This window comes from Trachinotus anak, unplaced genomic scaffold (genome assembly GCF_046630095.1).
Source record: "Trachinotus anak isolate AG129_WGS33_773 ecotype Australia unplaced genomic scaffold, CSIRO_AGI_Tana_v1 ptg000013l, whole genome shotgun sequence".
Taxonomy (NCBI): Eukaryota; Metazoa; Chordata; class Actinopteri; order Carangiformes; family Carangidae; genus Trachinotus; species Trachinotus anak.
The window spans coordinates 27846472-27869861 of record NW_027273864.1 but is presented as its reverse complement, the minus strand read 5'-3'; the positions used below and the strand labels follow the sequence as shown (position 1 = coordinate 27869861).

Here is a 23390-nt window from a genome sequence, read left to right as displayed (position 1 = left end):
TCCTATTCTTTCTCTCTGGCTCACACCGTCTGTCCACCATGGCTCATATCAACAGCAGGACCCCCTCCCCCCTCCCTTCTCAATGGAAACTACCTTCTTGGTCTGTGCCAGCGCTGGCCGATCTCTGTTTTTGCCGGTAGTTATGTGCTCAGTGCGGTGTGCATCGCCATCTCTCGCTACAAAGAGCCACTAACACATTTGTTGTCTTTCCTCTTTCCCCCTCTGGCTCTCGCTGGCTAGCTGCATCTCAGCTCAGCCGACACGCAGATGCATCGGACAAAAAGCCTGGTCTCCCGCTGTCAGACCCCAACAGGTCTGTCGGTCTCACTGGGACAGAGAGAGCACCCATGCCGAGGTGCTGCCAGTAAGCAGATGTGTTTGATCTGATTAGTGCACGGCGCAGGCAGGCTCTGCTCCTCTATAACTGATGACTGTTGTCTTGTTTTGGTGACCCAGCCAGTTCCAGCAGCTATAACAGAGATAGATCAAGCTTCTCTCTCTGGATTATCTTCTTATGCTTATGTACAGACGAGTTTACGATAAGCCTTATGTTGGCTTTTATATGTTTTGCAGTACTTCATCATAATCATCATCAAAGAAATGACTTTTCCCCATCTTACTTTCATGTTTTATAACGTGAACGTGCACTACTCTTTATCCCGTGAAATAAAATGTTCATTTACGTGGGGAAACAAAGATGTTAGAACTACGTCAGGCATGATTACTGAAACTGGAAGGTACAGTTTTTCATCTTTGTGAATAAATTCAATAGATTAAGCAGTTATGGCATTTAAAAAGCAGAGGGAGGGACAGAAAGGAAGGGGAGAGAATGACTTTTTGTGTCTGTGAGTGTGATAGTTGGTGTCTATTCACAAGTGATTGCATTAGCTTAGAGAATAGGGAATTCTCACAAGGCAATTAAGGGATGTGGCCTTTGGCTGCGACTTGTCTGGTTTTAGAAGCTGAAGCTCATTGTGTGTTTTCACAGATTAATTTAGAAATCACGTTCAATCAAAACCTTGTAAACCCTACACTGGGAGACCATAAAACTTGAAAAACTCATTAAAACAAGTGAATAAATTATATATGTGTTCATGGCAGAAAAAAACAGCCGTTGCTGGTTGGTTCTGATGAAGCTGCAGTAAGTCTGATCTCCTGTCAAACAGACAGGAAGTGCAGGATGGAGAGTTCAGAGGTGAGGAATCTCAACCGCAAGGGTCATCACAAGAGCAGGGTAAACATACTTCTTAGTGCTTAATCGCCTGAAGTCCAATTACAGAGGACTGCGAGGCCACAATGGCTAATTGTCAACAGCAAGGGTGTAATTTCATTTAGACCCTGGGGGAGGGATCCGCTGGGAACTGGTGAAGATATTACAGTGATATCCTTCACAGAGTGCGGTGTGTTCTTAATGGGATTCTTCATGTGTGTCATACACTGCATGTACTGTACACAACCCTTTAATACATAACACTACATCCTGAGCGGAACAGTGTTTTGAGAAAAGGGCACATCAGCTGATTTACAGCCCAAAAAGCCGTGTTTTTTTGACAGATGATAAGTAGGCACTGTCTGTTTTCCTTTTTAAAATAGATAAAATACTTGTGTTGAATTAAGGATATTGTAAATTCAATACTTGAAGACAAGAGGAAGGTTTATGGAACAAATCATCTCAATGAAATTACTAGAGATGTGTCTCAGGTGGAGCCCACAGTGAACCTTACTGTGGCTTTATTGTGAGGTTTTATTTGATTTTAAACAGAGTCATAATTGTAATTGAGAAAAAGCAGGACATCCTTTTTTTTTTTTTTCCACTGACCTCATACCACTCTAATCAGTCTGCCTCGGCTTACAGCTCCGATCAATAATCTAGACTCAGCAAAGATTAGACCCTTCTGACTGTGTTTATGGAGCCCTATCAATTGACACTTTATTGTAGTCGTTTCATGTGCAGCAAAGCCGATGATAAATGCACCATTTGGGCAGAGAAAGCTTACATGAATTTACATAATCACTTGTCTGTAAGTGGATCCAGTGTGGGGAGCAATCAGCAGCATTTGCCACACTCACTCACTCGAAGGAGCCCCTGTTAATGCAATAACATCTTGTCCCCCTCTTGTTCCAACTAACAATTCATTGTTATTTTATTCTAATTTAAATCCTGTGAAAGATTTCCAGCGGGAAATACTATCTCTAAAACACATGCCTGCAGATATACGGCCAAAGAACGACCAGTACATGTCTTTTGGGGTCAATAAAACAATGTCTGGAATCACAATACAGCCATGAGGTAACGTGGCTTACAAAACGGGAGCCAGGTATAGAGGAGGATGGCGAAATGATGACTGTTTTCCATGCTTTCCTCTGGCAGGGCCTTTCGGGTAGAAATCACAATGGATCATTTGGGAGGGCAGCTGGAAAATCCATAGAGAATCTCAGGAGACCTGCTGTGCCTGTGAAATCAATACAGAGATCCAGCTGAGACCATTAAATGAAATGAATGTCATATGAGAGGGTTAAACATGTAGAATATTATTATTCATACAGTCCAAATAGGTTTTTCATCTGTAGATAATACAAGTAGGCACGGACGTCAATAAAGGCACCACAGATTGTGTAGTGTTTCACTCTCCTACTATACGTACAAGCAATCCATCATGATTCTGACCTATTTCAGCCTGAGTTTTTCCAACTGTGCACCTGAGAAAGTTAAATAAATTACGGCTTTACTTTATTTGGTCAGTGTTTCATTGTAGTTTATTACCAAGAAGTAGCAGCAGATAAAGTAGCAGTGAGGTTGTGGGCTCTCCCGGATTAGACTAACTGCCACATCTTTGGTATTGGTGGATTGTTTAAATCACTCATGAGTCACATGCAAGGTTAAAAAAATCAGTGTACTGTATATATTGTACATCAGGGCTTCAAGTGATGATTTTTTTTCATTATTGATTAATCTCGCAAATGTCATGATAATTCAGTCAGTTGTTTGATGACTAACAGTCCAAAACTCAAACATAATTTTGCTCAACTTGTTGCTCAACTTATCCATTAATCAGCTAACTCTTTCAAGTCTATGGTGTAGCTTAGAAAACTAGTGTTTTGGAAATTTGACTTTGTTTCCGTTTATCTGTATGTAAATCTGTTTCTGTTTTGGTTTATAATATAATATAACATTACAGCTATTTGACTGAGCAAAACCTTTAAGCCGTTACATGTGCAAAAACACAACTTTCATGAATTAACATACATATCAAACACATGCTGTTTAGTGGCATGGCTTTTTATCCACACTGTACCATAAGTGAACACATACATTTGTGGTATGGGTGGCCTCAGCAGGGAAGGAACCCCCAAAACCAGGTACAGTTACTCACATGCTGTGCAGACTGCGGCACCGCCCCGGCCTGATTACACCTCTGCTGAGCACTCTGCAATCTGCTCTGCTTTAGAAATGGTTTGACACTTTGTAGTGGTCAGGCAGGCACACTACATACATGTAGCGCCTGTACGAGTTGATGGGGCGGCTGTCAGGAAGCCTGCCTGTTGGAGTTATTGAAAAAGCATGTTTGGGATTAGCCGTCTATCCTCATCTGTCTGACGCTCTGGCAGGAGCGTGGTCTGTGTCCCGCCTCCTGGAGCCTGCCATTGTGCTGAGTGATGGAATAGATGGAGTTGGACCTGAGTTCTCCAGACTCTGCTAACACACAACCTCCTGCACAACAGAGCGCCCTCATACACGTACACCTCCCCTCCCCCTGGCTCAGGATATTCATGCTGCCACTTAACAGGGACACAAGGAGACAGATCATTTAAAACCTTGCTCCTGAAGTCCTTTGGGCACTCTGATTTCAACAGTTTTAACACAAAGGGAAAGGCAATTGTTGTTTTGACTTCGCCTCATTTTGCCACACTGAGCAGAATGGAAAGGCTTTGGGTCATTTTGCAATGTGACTTAACTTTTCTTCCACAAGAACTGGTAAAACAGCACATTACGCAGAAAATGATTTTCCTTTGATCTTGGTGCCTACAGTAATATGTCCTATTTTGGAGAAATAGAAATGGAGACCCATAATAGCATTTAGTGGTTTTCCTCTTTACAGACAAATTTCAGGCGTGAGCATGTACTAATCTCTATTTCACAGATACTAGCATGCTCATTTTCTGTCACTCCAGTTCTTTTCTCTCTCTCTCTCTCTCTCTCTCTCTCTCTCTCTGTCTCTCTCTCTCTCTCTCTCTCTCTCTCTCTCTCTCTCTCTCTCTCACACACACACAAATGTACGAACACTTCTGCCTACACTACTTCAAATTCAACACCTGCAGGGTCTGGCCGTCAGGCTTTTTTGGAATTATGGCATTAACATGGAAACCAGAGGACTGAAGCTGGATTAGTAGTGAGGAGGTGTGAACACAGGGTCAGGACAAAGACGGCCTTTCGGCGAATATTTTTGTCGTCGTACTTTCTCCCCTGTTTGTCTTATCACACTATTTGTATATACTGACAGACAAACATGCAGTCACAAAAAAAAGCGTGTTCATTTTGGTGTTCACATTTGCGATTGTGTTTTTTCTCTCTCTCCTGTTTTGAGTCTTTGACAGATGTACTCATCTTATTCTTGCACATATTAGAGCCTGAGGCAGGTGTGTTGAAGAGCCTGAAGTTTCTCTTTGTTGAGTAAAAATTATTGCGCCTGCCGGCTTCTTTACTGTCTTGCTGGAGACCAAGGTGAAATTTCTGTTAACACAATTGAAGTTGGCTGGGTTAGATTTCCACAGCACAGGGTGGATCTGCTCTGACTGTTACAGAGTACAACTACAAGCTGTCAGTGAAACAAACATTTTATAATTATAGATTTTTTGAAACTGAAATCCATAGCTTTCTGCACGTGCAAACCACTGAAAAGATGACAAAACTTAACGTATTTGCAAAGTTGAAAATGTCAACGATTGACTGTGCAACATGAACGCAAAAATAGTATTTACTGAAGCGATGAAATTAGATGGCATTTGAATTGTAGACCAGGCAGGTGAATAGCATATCAAATTACAGTAAATATGCTATTATGATACATTAGTTTGAATACATTAATTCATCTGAAATGAGGCCATTTGCATGCTGATACACACATATTGCCTATGAGAGAGCGAATGCTTTGATGCAACAGCCCTGCAAGCCCTCTGCACACCAGGGCCCCCACAGAGACTTGACCGACTATGGATGTCACGATACTGGAAATTTAGCAGTCACTACTGAAACCAAGGATTCTCGATGCTAAATTCAATATCGCAGCACAAAACACAAAACAACATAAGCTGCTGCACACACAGTATAACAAACAAACACACACATGCACACACCTCCATGTAGTCAGCGTTATATTTTGACAGTAATGGTTATCGTCTGCTGACGTGGGGGGAACTCAGCTCACATTATGAGCTGTCTCCATGTTAGCTTAAACAAGCTAACGTTAGCCTTTGTGAACGTTGTGTGCTTGTGGAGAGTTTCTACAACAGACGTTAACATTGAAACGTTAACATTTCAGGACATGAACATGTTGGCGACATGTTGATATAAAGTGATGAACTCCTTCAGCTTGAGTTGTGTGTACAGATCCAGATAATGTCTTTGAGCGGCTGATATATGTTTGAGTTAAGGTGTTTGTTTTTGTCTTTCATGCAAATTGCTCATCAGTCCTGGAAGAGTCACATCTCTGCTTAGGACATCTTCAGTACAAAAACAAGTACAGGTCACAGTTTCAGAGTTTTGGCATCGACTTGACACCAAAGCATCAGTTCTTGTGACATCCCCAGTCCTGATGTATTTACTGCCCCTTAACTTTTGACACAGTAGTTCAGTTGGCTTCAGTTATTCATCAACCAATGCTCCTTTAAGCACGTTGGAATCGGATCATGTGTTTCAGAGAGCGATTACTTCAGCATTAGCGGGGCACAAGGAAACAGTAATTCTCAAGGTTTTTGCCTTTCAGTTGGGGCAAAGCACTGGAGCTACCAATTCACAGCACCTAATCCTTCAGCTGACAAAAGAAGTGTGCTAAACTCTCACTCTTTGTCGCTTACACTCATGTTAGGTAGCTGGAGGGCACTTCTCAACAGCTCACTCTTACTGCCTTGCATGCCCCATTTCAAAACACCACATTTGCTGCCATCTTTACCTCCTTTGTCCTGCTGCAGACTGGTTCCGAAGAAACGGCTTCAGCCTCGCTATTTTTCCTCTGACCGTCCGCCACCTGTCATCCCTGTGCTAATGTGAAACGTTAACGGCCTCAGAGCCTCAATAGAAATGCACCACTTCGTAGAAATACATTACCTGTCACTCTGTCTCTGGATTAGGACTTCACCAGTGCCAAATGATTTAAGAGCCTTTTGCTAGGTTGTCAGGAGAGACATGATTGTGCTTGTGGCCATAAAGAAACATATGTGCCGTTTTTCTTTTTTTTCTTTCTTCTTGAAGGCGTCAGGCAGGCAGCACCAGATGTGCGCGGTGAATGGTGCTGGGTTTTTTTTCTCACTAGAGCGTGTGTCAGACGCTGCGTACAGCTGCACAGAGGAAGGGTTAAGGCCGTTTCACATGGAGTGAGGAGGAGGTGAGAACCAGCAGGTCTAATTGAAGTGGTTAATGGGTTGTCTGAAACCATCATTCTACTCGACATAGCACGTGGGGAAGCTCTTTATCATTGAACTGAATCTGATAAAACAGCTCTTATTTAAAGACATCTTACTGGCTAAGAAGGGGAACTTTTAAAGATGCAAACATTGTTTGATGAATAATGTCTCACTGGAGCCTTTTGCTGCAGATATGGATTATTTATGGAGCTTTCAGTATAGGCTGCAGTTGTCTGTCTTTGTTTTATCTTCCTCCTTAAGAACCTCCTCAGCACAAAACTTTTCATCTCTCTCAAGGCAACTTTCTATCCAGCCAAAAATGCAAAGTTTAGCTACCCATTTTATCTCAAGAATTAAGTGTTCCCCTTAAAAAATCAGCTGTGACATAATTAAATTAGCTTCAACCCTTATTTATAGTTTCTGGAATCTAGTGGTATTAAAAAAAAAATTTCTGGCTGTGTTTTTCAGGGGAAATTCCCAAAAGGAGTGAATTTGAAGTGGAAAGTAAATGCTAAAAGTCATTATTCCGTGTGCAAGACATGAATAGATAACTTAAGAATATTTTTTGCTCTTTCCCCAGCCTTAGTTGGATTCAGTCCTGTCCTAACCACATCCCTCCCAAGCCCCATTCCTCTGTTCCTGGCTTTAGTCCCGGTGTAGTCCCGACCTTCCTCCTCAGCTCTATCTCTGTTCCTCCCGCTGCAGCCACAGCCCAGATCCCCGCTCGGCTCTCAGCTCCAACCAAAATCATACTTGATGTGAAGGCTTTATGTACTGCACAAAAAAAACTGAAGCATTTCAGGCTCTTTGACTAGGAACTTGTACTGATGGAGCTGTGCCGCTCCTACTGGAGCAGTTGAGGATCTGTGTCTTGCTCAAGGGCATCTCAACGGAGACAGGAAAGAAAAGCGCTCTTTGTTCATTTAACCCAACCAGTTTTTCTAGTAATGTGTTTACCACTACCTTGTTTCAGTTCAGGAGTGTGAATGTGGGGGAAGCTGGGGAGCTGTCGAGTAGGTGGGTGTGTGGGTGGTGGAGGTTCTCAACATCTCTGACACAGTGAAGTGCTCCTTTGGGATGTAGTCTGGAGAAGGTGCAAGGTTGTGTCAGTAAGCAAAGTGTTGTTGGGTTAGGGAACAGACATCCATTATATCGAGACTTTGCAGCTGCACCACATATTTCCCGGGAACCGTGGCTCACACCGTCATGGAGGTCCACAGGGGAATTTACCAGAGTTGCAGATCATAGTTACTTATATAAACAGTGGGCTTGAAAGAGAGAGATACCTGAAATACTGATTTAAGTCAGTTTTGTTGTGCTAGAAGAGAGAACGATAAAGTTAATTTACGCAAGACGACCGCAACTCTTGTAAAGTATGAAACAAAATAAGCAGCTACCTGCTGTGTGTTAAAAGCACTGCCAGGTGCCTTTTGGAAAGAGAGAGAGAGAGAGAGAGGGAACACTTTATGTAGACTCTGTAAAATTCATAGAAATTGATAGTTAATGCCCTTCAAGCACCTCTCTCTAAAATGTCACAGGAATCTTTTTACAGACACCATGCGCAGTAGGTGGGAAAAGCAAATGATGATTAAACACTAAAGAAGTGTAGTTGGCATTAATCAAGTTTTGCATTGAGCCCTAATCACACAGTTGCAATTAGAACTCTTAGCAGTCTGGCTAGACGGTGTTTTAACCTCAGCGTCCAGCTCTCAGACAGTGCTGCAGAGGATATGAGCTCTCGTTTCTGGAGAACACTTAAAGATAACAGGCTTTTTTTTTTTCCTCCGTTTCCTCACTCTATAATCAGTTTCAAATGAGAGCTGGGCCTTTGGCAGACTTCTTATGGCGGCTGTTTGATTCAGCCAAAAAGCCTCTTGCGAAGTGGATGAATAGTCAGTGAGAGTTCATTCATACAATCTCAGCTCCGCAGCAGATGATCCCTGTTTGAATTATCAGCTTTTCTTTTTGTGCTACTTTCAATTTCAATAATTATCTTAAATTCTCAGAGCAGTATACGGAGGATCTGTCTTTGTGCGTGATTTTAAAAACTGGCTTGATGTTTATCTGTTTAAATCAAATCACTCATAGCAAACAGCCAATCTCATTCTATTGCAGCCAAAGTTATTTTGCTGTTGTCAGCCAGGCCACTATCACTCAGGAGGAGGTACAATGAAGGATGGGACATTTTGCCACGTATGGTATTCAACATAAAGCAAGGCTCACATGTTGTGATCACCATTCAGACAGAAAATAGCAAACCCATCATGTAGGTTTTTTTCCCCATCTTCCACTCCCTCACTTTTCATCTCCTGTGTACTGATTGAGTGATTCAGTTGAAGTTCCTGTTGTCACCAGCTCCCCATATTTATTCCTCCCATATTTATTCTACTGAATCGCAGACCAATCAGAATCAAGGCTGATTATTCATCTTGCAGTGGGCTGGTTGCCCCTTTTCAAAGCAGAAGGTGAGAAACAGGGCAGTTACAGTAAAAACAAAATATACTTAAAATACAAATAAAATTAAAATACCATTTGAAAAATGTGCCATTTTATCCTTTTATGTGTCAAAATATTTTGATTAAGGTAGTTTCTATATTTATATCAAAATATAGAAACTTAAAATTACATAAAATCACTGTAGATGTGAGTCTTCTCTTGGTGATCCTATGTTTTGTTTTTTTTCAGTTGATGCAAATAGCAGTGATGCTGTTTCTGATTTCTTTCCCCTACTTCTGTGTGGCTTTACAGCCCCTTAGCCAATGCCAACCGGAGTTTACACGGCTGAGTAAGAGTCGGAAGTGATTTTCAGCAAAGGCCATCTGCACAGAGGATCTCTCGCTCGTGAGAGCAGCATATGCTTGAGTATGCAGATAACCGGCCTGGTAAACACGCTTGTTCCCTGAGTGAATTAACCTGCCGTGACACACTCCCTGTTGTCCTCCATCTTGGTTGGCTCTATCTAGTGACAATGAGGGGTTAACTCTTAAAGCCCCCCCACCCCCTCCCCTTGTCCTCCTTAAAACACTCACAGAGCAGATCTATCAGTAGAACATGAGTCATTAGTTCCTTTTAGCTCCCTGGCCGGTAGACTCAAACAGATTGCATATACTTGACTCAGGTCTGGGATTGCTGAGGGACTCACTGCAAACAATAATCACATATTTTTGTTGGACTGCAAGATCCAGAATTGACTGTAACCAACTGCCTTTTCCTTGTCAGCAGCAGTTTTTAATGTGCTGATTATTGAAGCCAGGCTTGGCAGGATGGAGTACAAGCAATACATTATACAGACATGATGAAGTTTGCTACAAGAACTGTAGCAAGGAAAATCATACCTAATCCCCTGATTAAGAATGCAGAGGTCAGCGTGTAATTTTCTGTCCTCAGGCGTGTCTCCTGTATTACCTAATGGGGGCCAGCATCAGGAGATGGGCTCAGCTGGGTGAGGTGTGCATATCTTATATGTAGGTTCATCACACTCTGTCACGATCAGCACATCATCACCTTCTCCTTACAATTAGTTTGGAGATATAAGTGGATTATCTACATGTATTACACAGCTGAGCAAGTTGAAACATTCGGCACCCTCAGTGGAGAATATTTAAGCAGTGGTACTTTGCATTTTTATTTGCCCCAGTAATGTAAGTGTGTGGGGTAGCTACTTGCTAGGCCAGAGGGGAAACAAGGGACTGTGAAGGCTCATCTTTGAGGCCTGTAAGACTATGTGCAAGAGTTGTTTTTTAATTGCTCCACTTTTTGCTGCTTCTCACAGATAGATGGATAGATAGATAGATGGATAGAAAGAAAGAGGGGGGAAAGACAAAAGGGGGTATATTAGCATTCAGAGGGTTATAATATCCCTCGGCAATAGCACAGAAACCACAAGGGAAGATATAACTCTATAATTTCTCCTCTTTTCTTTGTTCTCTTTTTCTTTTGTTCTTTTTTTTTAATACAGTAAGAGACACGTCTGCTTGGGTTAACATAGGGAACTCTGCCCTTGTTTTCCAGTGCAGAGCTGCTTTCATGTCAGCTACAAGAAGATCGGCAGGGGATTTGGCCGGCTCTGCTTAATCATTGCCTCACATCATGCACCTCTTGGAACAGATATGCACACTTAGACTGACACGTTTATGATTCTCTGAAAGAAATTTGCAGATTACTGCAGAGATTGAATCTGTAAGCCTCAGTATCCAGAGAAGGGCCCGGTAATTTTTTTTTTTTCTAGTGAGAGCAGAGATTGTGGCTTTGTGCCGATTTCCATGCTGTTCAGGGATGTGAGAGATCAGCTGTAGTGGCTGCTCTCAGGAGACTGTTGTTTTCCCAGACAGCTAATCAACAAGTCATTCAGCCAGCTAAACAGCAATTCAGCTATAATAGCTAAGAAGATAGGCAGCCAACCATCTCACTATTATCTGCCGGGGCAGCTCCTCAGCAAGGCCAAACAACCTGTTCTCCAAAAGCTGAATCATCAGGTCAGGGACCACTTGTTACTCTCATACATCTGCAAAACTTCATACATGCATAAGACAATTTCATATATGTACTGAATATCAATTAATATCAGATACACTATGCTAAAAAAAAAGTCATGGAGATTACTTCCAAGCTGTAGCACTGCTGATTATGCCCCCTCCTATCACAACTCTGCTAAAACACTCCTTTTATTCAGCCATAAAATGACTGACTGAAATGAATGTGGATTGCTGTGTTATCCATTTAACAATTGAGGGCAATCATGCTTTTATAGAATAATTGCTCATTCAACCTGGTTTTAGCGACTGATAAATTCAAGGTGCTTGATTTCATTTTGTGTCTTTATTGAGAAATAAACCCAGAGTGAGACCTGTGGGAGGCAGAGCTCTGACCCCACTCACATCTGATTGTTACGCAAATGTTACAGTGAATAAATGGGTGTCATTTAGAGCATGATGTTGCTGATCTGGTTTGACGGCACACTTCATATTTAAGCTACCTATGTTCACTGCAGCCTGCACGCTGGAGAATTTTTGAATTCAGCTTGAAATAAAGGTATGTTTTCTAAAGTCTGTTAAGGTAGCACACTGATAGAAGCATCAATCAATGCCAGGCAGCAGTGCCTCTGGTTTGGACCCTCTGAACACAATGCTCATCAATATAGTAATTACTAGTAGTGTCTATATTGTCTCCCTCGGTTCACAGGGACCTCAGGAGGGGGTAGCATGGAGTTGATTGTATGTCTTCGAATCTGCATTGCAATGTTCCTGCACATTTTCTGCTCTTAACAATTGAAGTGATACTAATTAAAAGTCTGATGGTAGTGGGGAGTTAATTACCATCTTCATTCAGACCTGATGGATAGGCTTGGAGCTTATGGACAACATGTCGCTGACGGTGTTTTCTGACAGTACTGTGATTGCAAGCAGGGATTCGATGAGTCGTGGTGTCAAGGTTTTGCGAAAACGCCGTGTTTCAGGTTAAAGCTGTAGTGGAGCCCTGCAGTGAGCCAATGCTAAAAATAGCCTCAGTGGTCCCGCCAAGAAATACTGTTTCCCTCCAGTGAAAGAAGGAAACATGCTCTGTCTCTTTCTTTGTTCATCCTTAAACAAAGAAGAAGGAGCTAGACACTGTAAAATTTGCTTCCTCTCACTGTAAAGATGATGCAAAGTTTACTATGCAAGGATTAGGGTTAGCATTAGTGTCTACTATAGTACATGTCAAATATATGTGAGTCGACTGGACTGACCATACCACAAGTATGAGCAGTGAGAGCAAAGGGGACGACGTGTTTTGGGCTTCGTTTTCACTATCAGTCCCAAGATACCTGCGGCTCGGTGAAAATATGCACAGTCATGTTTCCAGAGGTTTCTCAAACATCTGACCTGCAGCACTGTTCTACACATTTGGTCTAATATTGACTTCATCTAAAATGAACATTAGTTGAGTACCTTGCTGTTTCCGAATGATCTCTCCCCCCCTTTTACACGTGGCTTGGTGTAATAGCCAGTATCCACAGAATGAAAGCATTTAACTCCAATCAATGGGATTTATGGCTGCTTTAAAAGGCAAAGGTGTCTTTTCTCTCTTGAAAGTGCTGTTTTGGCTGTCGTCCAGCTCAGATCGGACCAATAGCTGTGTATGATGAATTGTTATTATCTTGGCTGCCTGCTTAGGATTCACACTTCTCTCCAAGTTTGAAAGGGCTGCAATATCTTCCTGCATTAAGAAGTAGTGAAGCGGATTTAAGCAAAGGTTTACCTGCCAACTATATGTCACGTCTTAGTCCACAAGGATGAAACCAGACAAATATAAACCAAACAAACGCAGCTAGAGCCAGGGATTTATTGGACAACTTGCACATATCCCATCCTTACTTTCCCAAGCATTTCTCCTTTGTGCACGCCTCTGGAAAAGTAATGTTCACGTAGCCATTACACTGAGTTGTTTCCCCTCTTCTACAGATTAGCTCACACAAGCAGAATAAATTGGGAGCAAGTGTCAAGGAGTGAGAACTGTCTGGGTTAACAACAATTCTCTCTGGTCCTCCTGGTATGTAGGTGACAGAGAAGAAATATACATCAAGGTTAATGCCAAGAAGATGGAGAGAGTTGTTTTATCAACTTCAGGTCTGCATTTCTGGACTTTTACTGCTGGCTTTGAAATTCTTGAGTTCATCGCTGTCAGTCAGTGATCTATTGTGTTGTTCTAAGTCACTGGCAGTAACAACTTATTTGATCAGATGGTCAGTGTCTCCTGTGGGACTGACAGAAGGAAAATGAAGGACATAATGGTCCTAAGTTCCTCTTTGTATCTAGTGAGAGGCAGAATTACAGCCCATGTACGTTAGGGATGTGGGTGGGAGAAAAATCTTGGTTCTGAATGGATTCATAAATCCCAATAATTCAAGTCTTGCAAGTTCACATTATAGTGTCTCTGCTAAATTATGACAATACACTAAGAAAGACACCACATAGATTCAAGTGTAAATATTAACTGTGGAGGGAAATGTGTGCTATGCTATGGAAACACGTATTCATACCCTTCCGTCTTCAAGGAAGGAAAGCTTATCTCCAAAGACGGAGTCTGACATGATCATAAAATATGCTGCTTTTAGGGACGTTATGGTCTGTTTTTTTTTTTTTTTTTTTATAAAACCAACATAACTATAGTGATTTGAAATGAATAACAGGAGGTGTTCAGCACTAATGTGAACAGTACAGCTCTCATCCCACATAACACACACGCACAAATAAAAGTGGTTGAAGCTTATTAAATTAATTTCAACTTGACAATAGATTTTGAATCAAGTGGAGACCTCAGTGAGTGAGAATCCAACTGGATGGCTTGGATGCTGGTTTGGGTTCTGACCTTCAACCTTCTCTCAGCTGACCATGACTGGTAGGAATGAAAGGTGAAAGAGGGTTGAGACGCTCGGATGACCCAGAGAGCTGTAGGAGTTGGGACGCTATTATCAGCTTCACATCACTCCGAGGCTCAATACCATACTGTGTCCTCCTCTAGCTGTGTTGTGTGGATGTTTGATGGAAAAATGCACATAGCTGGGATATAGTCCAAGCTGGGATATGGGACTCCCGAATATGAGATTTCATTATCTGATAAGGGAAGATTGTACTTTCCCGGCAAACGTATTTATTGTGCTCAGGAAGTAAATTGAAAATGGTATGCTTACAACCTACACCACAGTAAACCAACTCACAATTTACAATTCAGTCAATCATATCATCTATTTTTCTTTCTTTTGACTGCTGCCGCCTGTCGCTATATCATGACAGGATAAAAAAATCCTACATTTGCATTAGTCCGTGTGGGTATACATACGCAGCTATAAATACAGGAAAAGAAGGGCAACTAAAACTGAATCCAAGTGCCCATTTTATTATGACCCATGCTAATTCTGTTACTTTAATGTTTCAGACAATTTTATGCATCAGCTACACTCACTTTAAGTACACCCTTTTAAATAGCATGAAATTGTTAATAGGTCAACAGTGGAAAAAAACCCTTTCCTGTCTCTGTGTGTAATCTTCTTGCAAACTACTGCTTTTTTTCCTACAGTAAGTGCTGGAGTTCATTGGAAAATAAGTGAGCAGTAATGTATTACTGCATACTGCTTTTTTTTTTTTCTTTCTTAAGTGACAGGAAGTGATTCAAGCGATGCTGAATTATGTTTGCGTTGCATGTGATGTTTTTTGTTCAGGAGGGTTCATTTGGAGCTCTGTGAAGAGATTTGCCCCACTGCTCAAGAATGCGCTATTGTTATTGATAGGAATGCTCACCCTGAAAGAATCATTGTGAATTTGAAATGTAAAAGAAAGAAAATTATCTTTTAAAAGCTGCTCGGCACGATTGCACTGATATCCTGTCAAACTACATATTTAGATTGTGTGAGCAATTAAAATATTGCTTGAAAACTGCTCTTTATTTTTTGTTGAATGTCAGGATTGATTTTGAAAAGGGAGCGGGGTCCGGTGCTGTCTATAGACTGCGCTTGGGAGCTCATTTGCCTAATCTTGGGAACTAGAGTGGAAGCTGTGTATAATGAGGACTAAGGCTTGTCTGGGATGGCGATGTGGGGTTGGGGCTGGGGGTGGGGTTGGAGGGGGGGCGAGCCTGAAAGACATGAAGGTATTAATCGGACAAAGGGGCAACCGAGAAGTTTATGCAGAGGGAGAACGCCTGTGGAATGGTCAAGCATTTTTGCATTTTGACTGCCTTTGTGCAAGTGCAAATCAAAAGAGAGGAGAGGGGACGAGTGAGAGAAAGGACAGAATGTAGGGGATGCTTTCAAGTCTTCCGGAAGGCTCCTCTTGAAAACATTTCGTCCGCGTTAGGGCAGCGGGGACAGGCTGTGACGCTGCAGACCAAGCAATGTGCAAATTTTCACGAAGGATGAATCCTGTAGAGCGTGTTTCCGCTTCGTTGTACCTAAAAAGGAGGAAACAGTTAAAACTGCCATAATGACAGAGAGCCTGGTTATTCTTCTCTACTCAACTGCAAACTTTCAGAAGTTAAAACAAATGCATTTTGAATTAAGAGAAGATAAATATGAAATATTTCATTCTCAAGATGCTTTGATCCATCTAGAAATATGCTTATGTTCAGTGGTTGAAGCATCAAAGCTGAATGAGAGGATTTTTTACATGGTTTATTTAATAATATTTCAGCAATAATCTAATATAATAATCTTTCAGTTGCTTCTCTAAAGTCAGAATAACATTGTGCTAGTCAATGAGCAAGTTTTTTATAGACATTTTTCTTTGCTAAAGTCGGTCTTCAATCATTTTCCTTTCATTTAAAATTCCTTTTCTTGAACCTTCATTCTCTAAAGCAGTGCAAACGCCAAGATATTTGTGCAGAATTCCAGGTAACGGAGGGATGATACAAACATTGTAATGCTTGGGCAATGTACTGTAATCCTCTGTCATAACTTCCTTAAAAAATTCCTTAATGAGCTTTATTTTGATGCTAGTGGAGCAGAGCCTCCTAATTGTTCATTTCTCTTTTTAAAAGACTCGCATTCACTCAAATCTCCAGCATCAGGCTCAAGCTGTTTTGTTTCAGTGAGTTATGCAGGCTATTTGCCCATGTGTACATCTGCCTCTGTATAATTAAACACCATTTCCCACTTAGGAGTGTCTCAAGGGCCATAATAGTCTCCACAAACATACAAACACACAAACGCGCAGCATTCTTGTGTGTATTGACATGTGCCTGACACTATCTACACCAGGACCACTGTCAACCTAATTTTCTAATGATACGGGCATTATCCAGTGTAATCTTGCAGTAAATTAATTACAACCCACAATCCCTCATTCTCCTCTGTGCTCCCCCAGGAGATGACCACATTTGCACTTTCATTCAGGCGGGCTGGATGTCAGTCACAGCCATGAACGTGGAAAACTAAATTTTAAGACTTTTTCAGGTTACTGATTATTTAAACTCTTATATGATGCCTTTGGCTGTATAGTGGCATAGACTCAGTCTTAACTGGTCGTACTGTATAATAGGAACCTCTACAAAGAATACAGAATAAAAGAGTTGCAGGGAAAACCTCCAACCATGTGACCTTGGTGAGGAAAAACCTGATCAAATATTCAGTTTGCGGTTCGTTTGCATAAAATCTGCCAAAGGTGTGAATGCATTACTGTGTTGCGTCCTACCGCCAAGGTCAGTGTACATTTCAAAGTAGCCCACAACTTTGTAAAAATGAATTCACCCTCATAAATAACAATTAGTGGCAGGGAAGTTTGACTTTGCTGTAATTAGTTCTAAATGATGCCCTTAGAAAATATGGACTGTTGTTTAAACATGCCATTGGAAATCTTATTAAAGCTTTAGGGTGAGAGTGGTTTTTAATTGATGTAAATGTAATCATTGTCAGTTTATGTATTCATCAGAAATGTAGATTTGTGGGGTCTGAGGGAATGAGAGAGCCTGCTTTGTCCTTCACTGCTCAAAGGAACCACTTTTAATTCGGTTGAAAATGTTATTTTCTGCAACCTTTTGGATACAGAGAGGAGAGAATGAATCTGTTCCGTTCCCCAGATTCGTGTTAGTTCTGTCCTCATGGTTTTGTGTTGAGTGATACCTTGAGTTAGCAGAGCTAAAAAAGGGAGAAAGCATACAGTCATGGTTTTGTTACTCAGCTTCAGGGCATTGTAACGGCTATCTGCATGCACTGGGCTGACAGAAAGCCCTCCTCCGAGTCGAACAAGTAATCCAAGATTAAAATGTATATACACCCATTATCAAGAAAGAGCAAGAGAATAGGCCAGGCACCCTGAGCGCTGAGTACACACACAGTCACACACAGTGGGGACACAAGGTCGCAGCACTGGGCTGGCAGAATGTGCTCAACGTATGCAGGCACACACCCCAGAAGGGAGAATACACGGGAAAATTAATGCGCACACACACTCTCCCTCTGAGATAAGCTGTGGCAGCACGTTGTCAGGGGAATTCGGCCATCCATATCATCAAAAAAAGGACGGCTCCATTAAATATTAAGCCCCTCAAGAGCTGCAGCTTATAGACTATAACATTATATGTGTAATTTCTGCTATTTGTTTGCAGCTATTTCAAGGAAAGCAAAAAAAAAAAAAAATTAAATGTTAAATGTTCTATGTTACTTTTCAAGTATTCAAATAACTGACGTCATTGCAAAAGAAAGATAACACAAGCAGAGCTTTAGCTACCTACATGGCCCTTTCACTTCAGAGAGCTGCATGCTTTGCATACAAGAGCTGTCTGACAGTTTGGCTAAAAGGATCTCCAGAAATAATTGACACAGGAAACAGAGCCAGACGGACTGAGTTTGACAGGGGAAAAAAAAACGAACTTGAAAAGTTTACCCAGGATATCACGTTGTTAGTCAGGAACACATTATAAGAGAGTGATCTCTTTGACTTCAGTTTTTCTCTTGATGAAAAGTTTTGCATGTCAGACCAGGCAGTCGTTTGAGGAGGAAACTTCTGTGAGGGGCCCTCGGAGTGATGAGGTGTTAATTCTCTGAAGTCTTCTGCAAACTGAGCAACCTAGATTGTTGCTGCTGGAGGAGAGTACATGTCCTGAAAAAAAGAAGAATTAAATAAGCAATGGCTGATTAAACAGAGACAGATTTCTTTTACAGAGGAGCTCTTCAGCAGTTGTAGTGCTTCAGTCTTTTCCAGTCGGGCTCACAGTGAAAGAAGAGAGCTGATGTTTTGAAATGGTTGTTTTCTGACCAAGTGGCACATAGCTGCTTGGATACAGCCCTAGTGTTCTGCCGAGGCTGTACAGTCCCAGACACATTTTTGCAGATGTGGTTAATTACGCACTGCTTTGGACAATTAGTAAATGAGTCTGACAGTAACCTCCATGCATTAATCACAGTAAATTACACAGAGGAAGGCGCAGCACAGAGGTTCAATTAACCTTTTAGCCCTCGTCTGAATGTGGTGGATGGGGTTGGTTACTCAGCGAAGGCCCTAACACTCTCCCAGGTCACCGGGGAGAGAGAGGCGCCTGGTGCCACAGAGGACTTGTCGGAGACGCACAGTCGGTCCGTCCCTTCGCTGCCACCCCTCCCAACGCTGTCCTCGCCAGGCCCGGTCCCAACCCCTGGGAATCATCGAGCTGTCTGGAAATCAAGGCGACCTTTGTATCTTGCAGTTTTCTCACAGCTGCGGAGAGATTTATTTCCAAAAGAGTCGTGCCAGAATCCCCCTATTTATTTTGTTTCATTTAGGTGATGGTTGGAGCTGACCTTGCGATAACCACCAACACGACCTGGAAACTCTCCAGGGAATTTCGGAAGGCAGCGTCGGGGACTTGCGAGGCCAATCTAGACTGATCGAAGGCGTCTTAAACTCGTGGTGTTTGGAAATATGGAAGACTTTGCTGTCATTGGTTTGGCTGGTTGAGTTTGTCTCTATAGCAAAGGTTTCAAATTATTTTGTGGATCCAAAATAAATTAAACCCACACATGCTTCATTCAGCACGCCACTTTAGTCAGAGTCTTGCAAATGGTTTCTCTACTCTGGTTCCCCGATGGCTGTGTGGCTTTGAAAGTGTGTGATATTATTCCTTAACAGCGATCACCTCCCTGCCCTGTGGAGCGAGGGGCTGATCCGCTGGTTCCAGTCCAACTGCTCTCCAGGCTGGTGGCTTTTAAATCAAAGTGTTTTTCCAGGGTGTCTGCTTGGTGAACATTTACCTTCAATAACATATCACAAAGTTTTTATGCTACCCTGGGTAATTCGGCATGTCTTGATATACTGTTCCCTGGCTTTCTTGCACTGTGTCAGGGAAGGAATGCAAGTGCTGGGCATCAGACCAGAGGCATACAGTAACTGGAGGATATCAAATTAGCACTTTGTATTCCTACACCCACGTCCGGCATTCTTACATGCCGTACCTTTAGTCGTTGTTGTATTTACAAGCTGCTCTGAGCAAAAGCAGATCTGCCGAGGAAGACAAAGAGAGAACGAGGGAGACATACTTTCCTTTCTCTCTCTGCCATGAGAAACAGAGCACAGATACAGACAAATGAAGAGGCAGAGACAGAGGAGGCACACAGACGGATAAATGAGGAGGAAATACTCTGCCGCTGCCGTCGTGTCAGTTCCCAGAGACAGGCCGGCACAGTGCTGCCTCTGTCCTGCCTCGTCCAGGCCAGCTTGTGTTTGTGTGTTGATGCTGATGTCTCAGGATTGATTTGACTGCATTCAGCAGCGAGGCACCCGGCACAAACAATCAAACAGGCATGTGGCCCTAACACGCTGCCCTCTTGTTTCCGACTGCCCAGTGCCCCTGTGAGAACCAGTGGTCACATGACCTGGCCAGTCATGAGCAAAGGGACGGGGACTCTGGGACCCCCCCCACCACCACCACCACCACCACCACCACCTCCCTGCCTCCTTGTGGTCCCCATGAAATCCCTGCTCTCCTTGGCCCACAGCTCTCTCTCTCTCTCTCTCTCTCTCTCTCACACTCACACACACACACACACACACACACACACACACACTCACTCATGCATACACCTACAGGTGTAAACACATATACACACTCCACCCATAACTCCAAGTGCACACTTCCATACGTGGCCACCCACACGCACAACAGGCGTGACCGACAATAAAACACAACCTCGGACTCGCAGATGCCTAAAAGAACACGACCCTTTGTCATCCATACTGGGACCTTTTCCTCCGGGGGGAGGAGCACTATTCAAGGTCGAAACACGATTTTAGCCTTTAAACCTCTCTCCCAAAACATTAAAGGGCCTCACACAGACACACACACACACACACACACACACACACACACACACACACAGACCCATTAAGCCTTACTTCCCATGCTTTTATCTTCCTTATGCCTTTCTATCTTCCACACATAAAGTCACGTCTTCCCATGGTCATTGTCACTCAAAACAAAGTTTTCATTCCATCCATCAGTTTGCTTCAATTAGGTTTTCTTGGAAGAAGCTCAGTAAATCTGCTTATGATTATTAGATTTGATAAAATTGTTGAAACAACAGAAACAAGTAAAAATTCAGCTTAAAGATGGACCCTTTCTTTTAGCGTTGCGGCCCGCAAAGATGTGAAAGCACTTGATTGATTGTCTTGTTAAAACTGCACCTGGCAATTTCAAAGGCTCATGGTCCTCCAAAATTTCTACTTCAATCCCCAGATATCATGTAACATGATGTCATGGTACAGTACTTTTGCCAACCCAGCCAGTCTGTGATCGCTTTTACCAAACGACTGCTCAGTCGCCGCCGCGCAGAAGAAGGAAGATGCGTAACACAACTTTTAATTCAAGAAGAAACTACTCTCTGTTTTCTCAGCTATGACCTCCCACGTGGTGTTAGAGCATTGTTTTGTGATTTGAGCTGATAAGATGAGAGTTGAGAAAAATAAATAAAGTAAAACCAAGTGCAGCTTTTTAATGACCTTTTTTTTTTTTGCAGTGTACGACTAGCAGCCACCCCCCACCACTCTTGTTGCTGCTCGGCTGGAATTCCTCACGGATCACTGCCCGCGCCCTCTTTATTCCCATTCTGTGCCTCCTCCGACACCTGGCCATTGCCCCCCCCGCCCTCCCTCCTCAAAGTCCTCTCTGCCCTCTCCCTGCTCTCCCCTCTAGTCCCTCATTAATCGGTCCTGATATTGATGGGAGCTGAATGCTGGCAAATGACTGCCTGTGAAGCCCCTTCATGCGCCCGCTCCTCACTGTGCCTGCGACCACATACAGGCTTGATTAGCATGCCAGCCGCTCACCACGCCTGTGAATCGGCCCCTCTGTGCTTCAGCTGGCTCCATCCTTCACTCTAGCTATCTGTCTATCTGTTTATCGTTTTTTTCCCCCTCTCGGTTCCCAGGTCTGCACTCGTTCTTTGGGTTTTTAAGACTCTGCCAGCATTATTGTTTCACTTTTGTGCCTGTCTCCAGTGTTCCTCTCTGCCACCTGTTGATGCCTTTCTATCAGGCAGCTTTGTAAGGTCCCATTAAAAAGTTTTCAGTGAAAAGACACGAGTGCACGCACACATCCTGTCCTCTGCTCTTTCACACTCACGGCTCAACTCGTAGAAGTAATTGTCCCTGTAAACCCAAATGATCAAACATAATTGTTTCTAGTTGAATTTGAACCATAATATTTCTGTCCCATGTTGAATCTAAGTGATACTCACAACTCCTGAAGTTTAAACAGCTACTTTATAAAACCCTTGAAGCCGAATGAGTAACACACCATTACGCACATATACCTATGGTATTCACGACATAGATGAACACACATTTAATAGCACAGAGGCACTGACGGCCTCTAAAGACCTCGACTTTCAAAGGCTGTAGAAACACAGATTTTCTCCACATTCCCTTTAATCTGTCAGGGTTGTGGAAAAAGATCCCCTCAGCGATGTGTGGCCATTTCCCAAGAACGAGGCTGCATGTTTTCAGTGAAACTGTTATGGAATAACTTTATGAAGCAAGGCGCTGTCAGATGCAATTTGTTGCTGGTGACCAAGAGCAAAACAAGTTCATCAGATGAGGTTTAATAAACTGCTGTATGCTTTAGGAAAAGAATAGAGTCAGTGTTGGGATTTTTTTTTTTGTTTTTTTGTATTGTTTTGAACTGCAGGCTGCGATTTGATTTTAGTTTTAACGCTACAGCCAAAACAAAACCAGGTGGGACAACCTCAGATTCAGACTCTGGCTGTTGACTGCATCGCAGCCCAGATGGCATCGTTTAGAGAGGGAATCAAACTTTCCTGTGGTGCTGTGGAGGCTTTTATACCTGGAAGGTGAGACTGCAGCGTCTGTGACCATGTGGCTCCGTCCTGATAACCAGCTTCCTTTATGACTCCGTCCTTGCTCCTCTGGCGCAACGTTATCTTGACGAGGGGGGATGGAGTCATCCTCTCCTGTTAATGACATGCCGCCCATCGCACCTCAGCACCCTGCTGACCAGTTACCATAGCAGCAAGCAGCTGCAGCAAAGCGTTTTGCTCTGAGTTTCAGCCACGCCGGGCAAATCACTCAAACAGACAAATATTCTTCTCTCCCCTCCACTCGCCCACCACCACCCCCTCCCCGGAGCAGCACTATGTGCTATTACTCTCCTCCGGCTCTGTTTGGACGTCTTCCTCCTGTGCTCACCTGTCAGATGCGGCCCCTCGGTGCTGAAATATGCCTTTTGTCTTTTCCCCGTTGGAATGAAACCGTAAAGTCACTCACAGACAGAAGTTTGCCGTCCCTTTTACGACGGCTCGCTCCGAAGCAATCTGTCTTTGATCTGTGTCACAAGTAAACACAGTGATAGGAGTTAAACCCAAGGTCGAACAGACGCTGAAAACACTCATGCGTTTTAGCTGTTGGGGAGATAAGGGAAACAAAGTGCTCTGTCAGGCTAAGTGGCTGTAATGGCTACAAAACAAACAGAGCGAGGGCTCGCTGCTGTAGAGCAAAGAAGGTCTTTGCATTCCACAGAGAAACACAAAGCTTCTCTGGACTTAACTTGAGCCAGACACTGTTTGTTTACCTTGCAGGTTGTAAGGCAAACATTTATCTGAGTAAAATGCAGAAGGGCAAAGTCTGGTCTGCACCTTCCTGCTCCTGACATAATGCCACATGACAGACACACCGAGGCAACTTGTTGTGCCTCTTTCTGCACAGGGCAGCATCCTAACAGGGGAAATCCAAGCTGAGGAACTTCAGTCAGAGCTGGTCTTTGTTGTGTAACATTTCATTTAGATTTCAAGTCCAAACAGGGTGAGGAAAGAA

At 42.9% G+C, this 23390-nt stretch overlaps 1 protein-coding gene and 1 long non-coding RNA gene across 8 annotated transcripts in view; one reads left to right on the top strand and one right to left on the bottom strand.

Moving 5' to 3' along the window:
- ephb2b (eph receptor B2b) overlaps positions 1 to 23390 on the top strand; it is a 117710-nt gene that overhangs the window by 8304 nt on the left and 86016 nt on the right. The window lies entirely within an intron of this gene.
- On the bottom strand, positions 4174 to 23367 carry LOC139630056 (uncharacterized). Of its 2 annotated transcripts, XR_011693098.1 has the most exons (4): positions 22767 to 23367; positions 22405 to 22531; positions 17976 to 18191; positions 4174 to 15546 (listed from the first exon to the last, which is right to left on the bottom strand). It is a non-coding gene; the product is annotated as an uncharacterized lncRNA (long non-coding RNA). The 2 variants fall into 2 exon arrangements; XR_011693097.1 differs by having other exon boundaries at positions 22405 to 23365.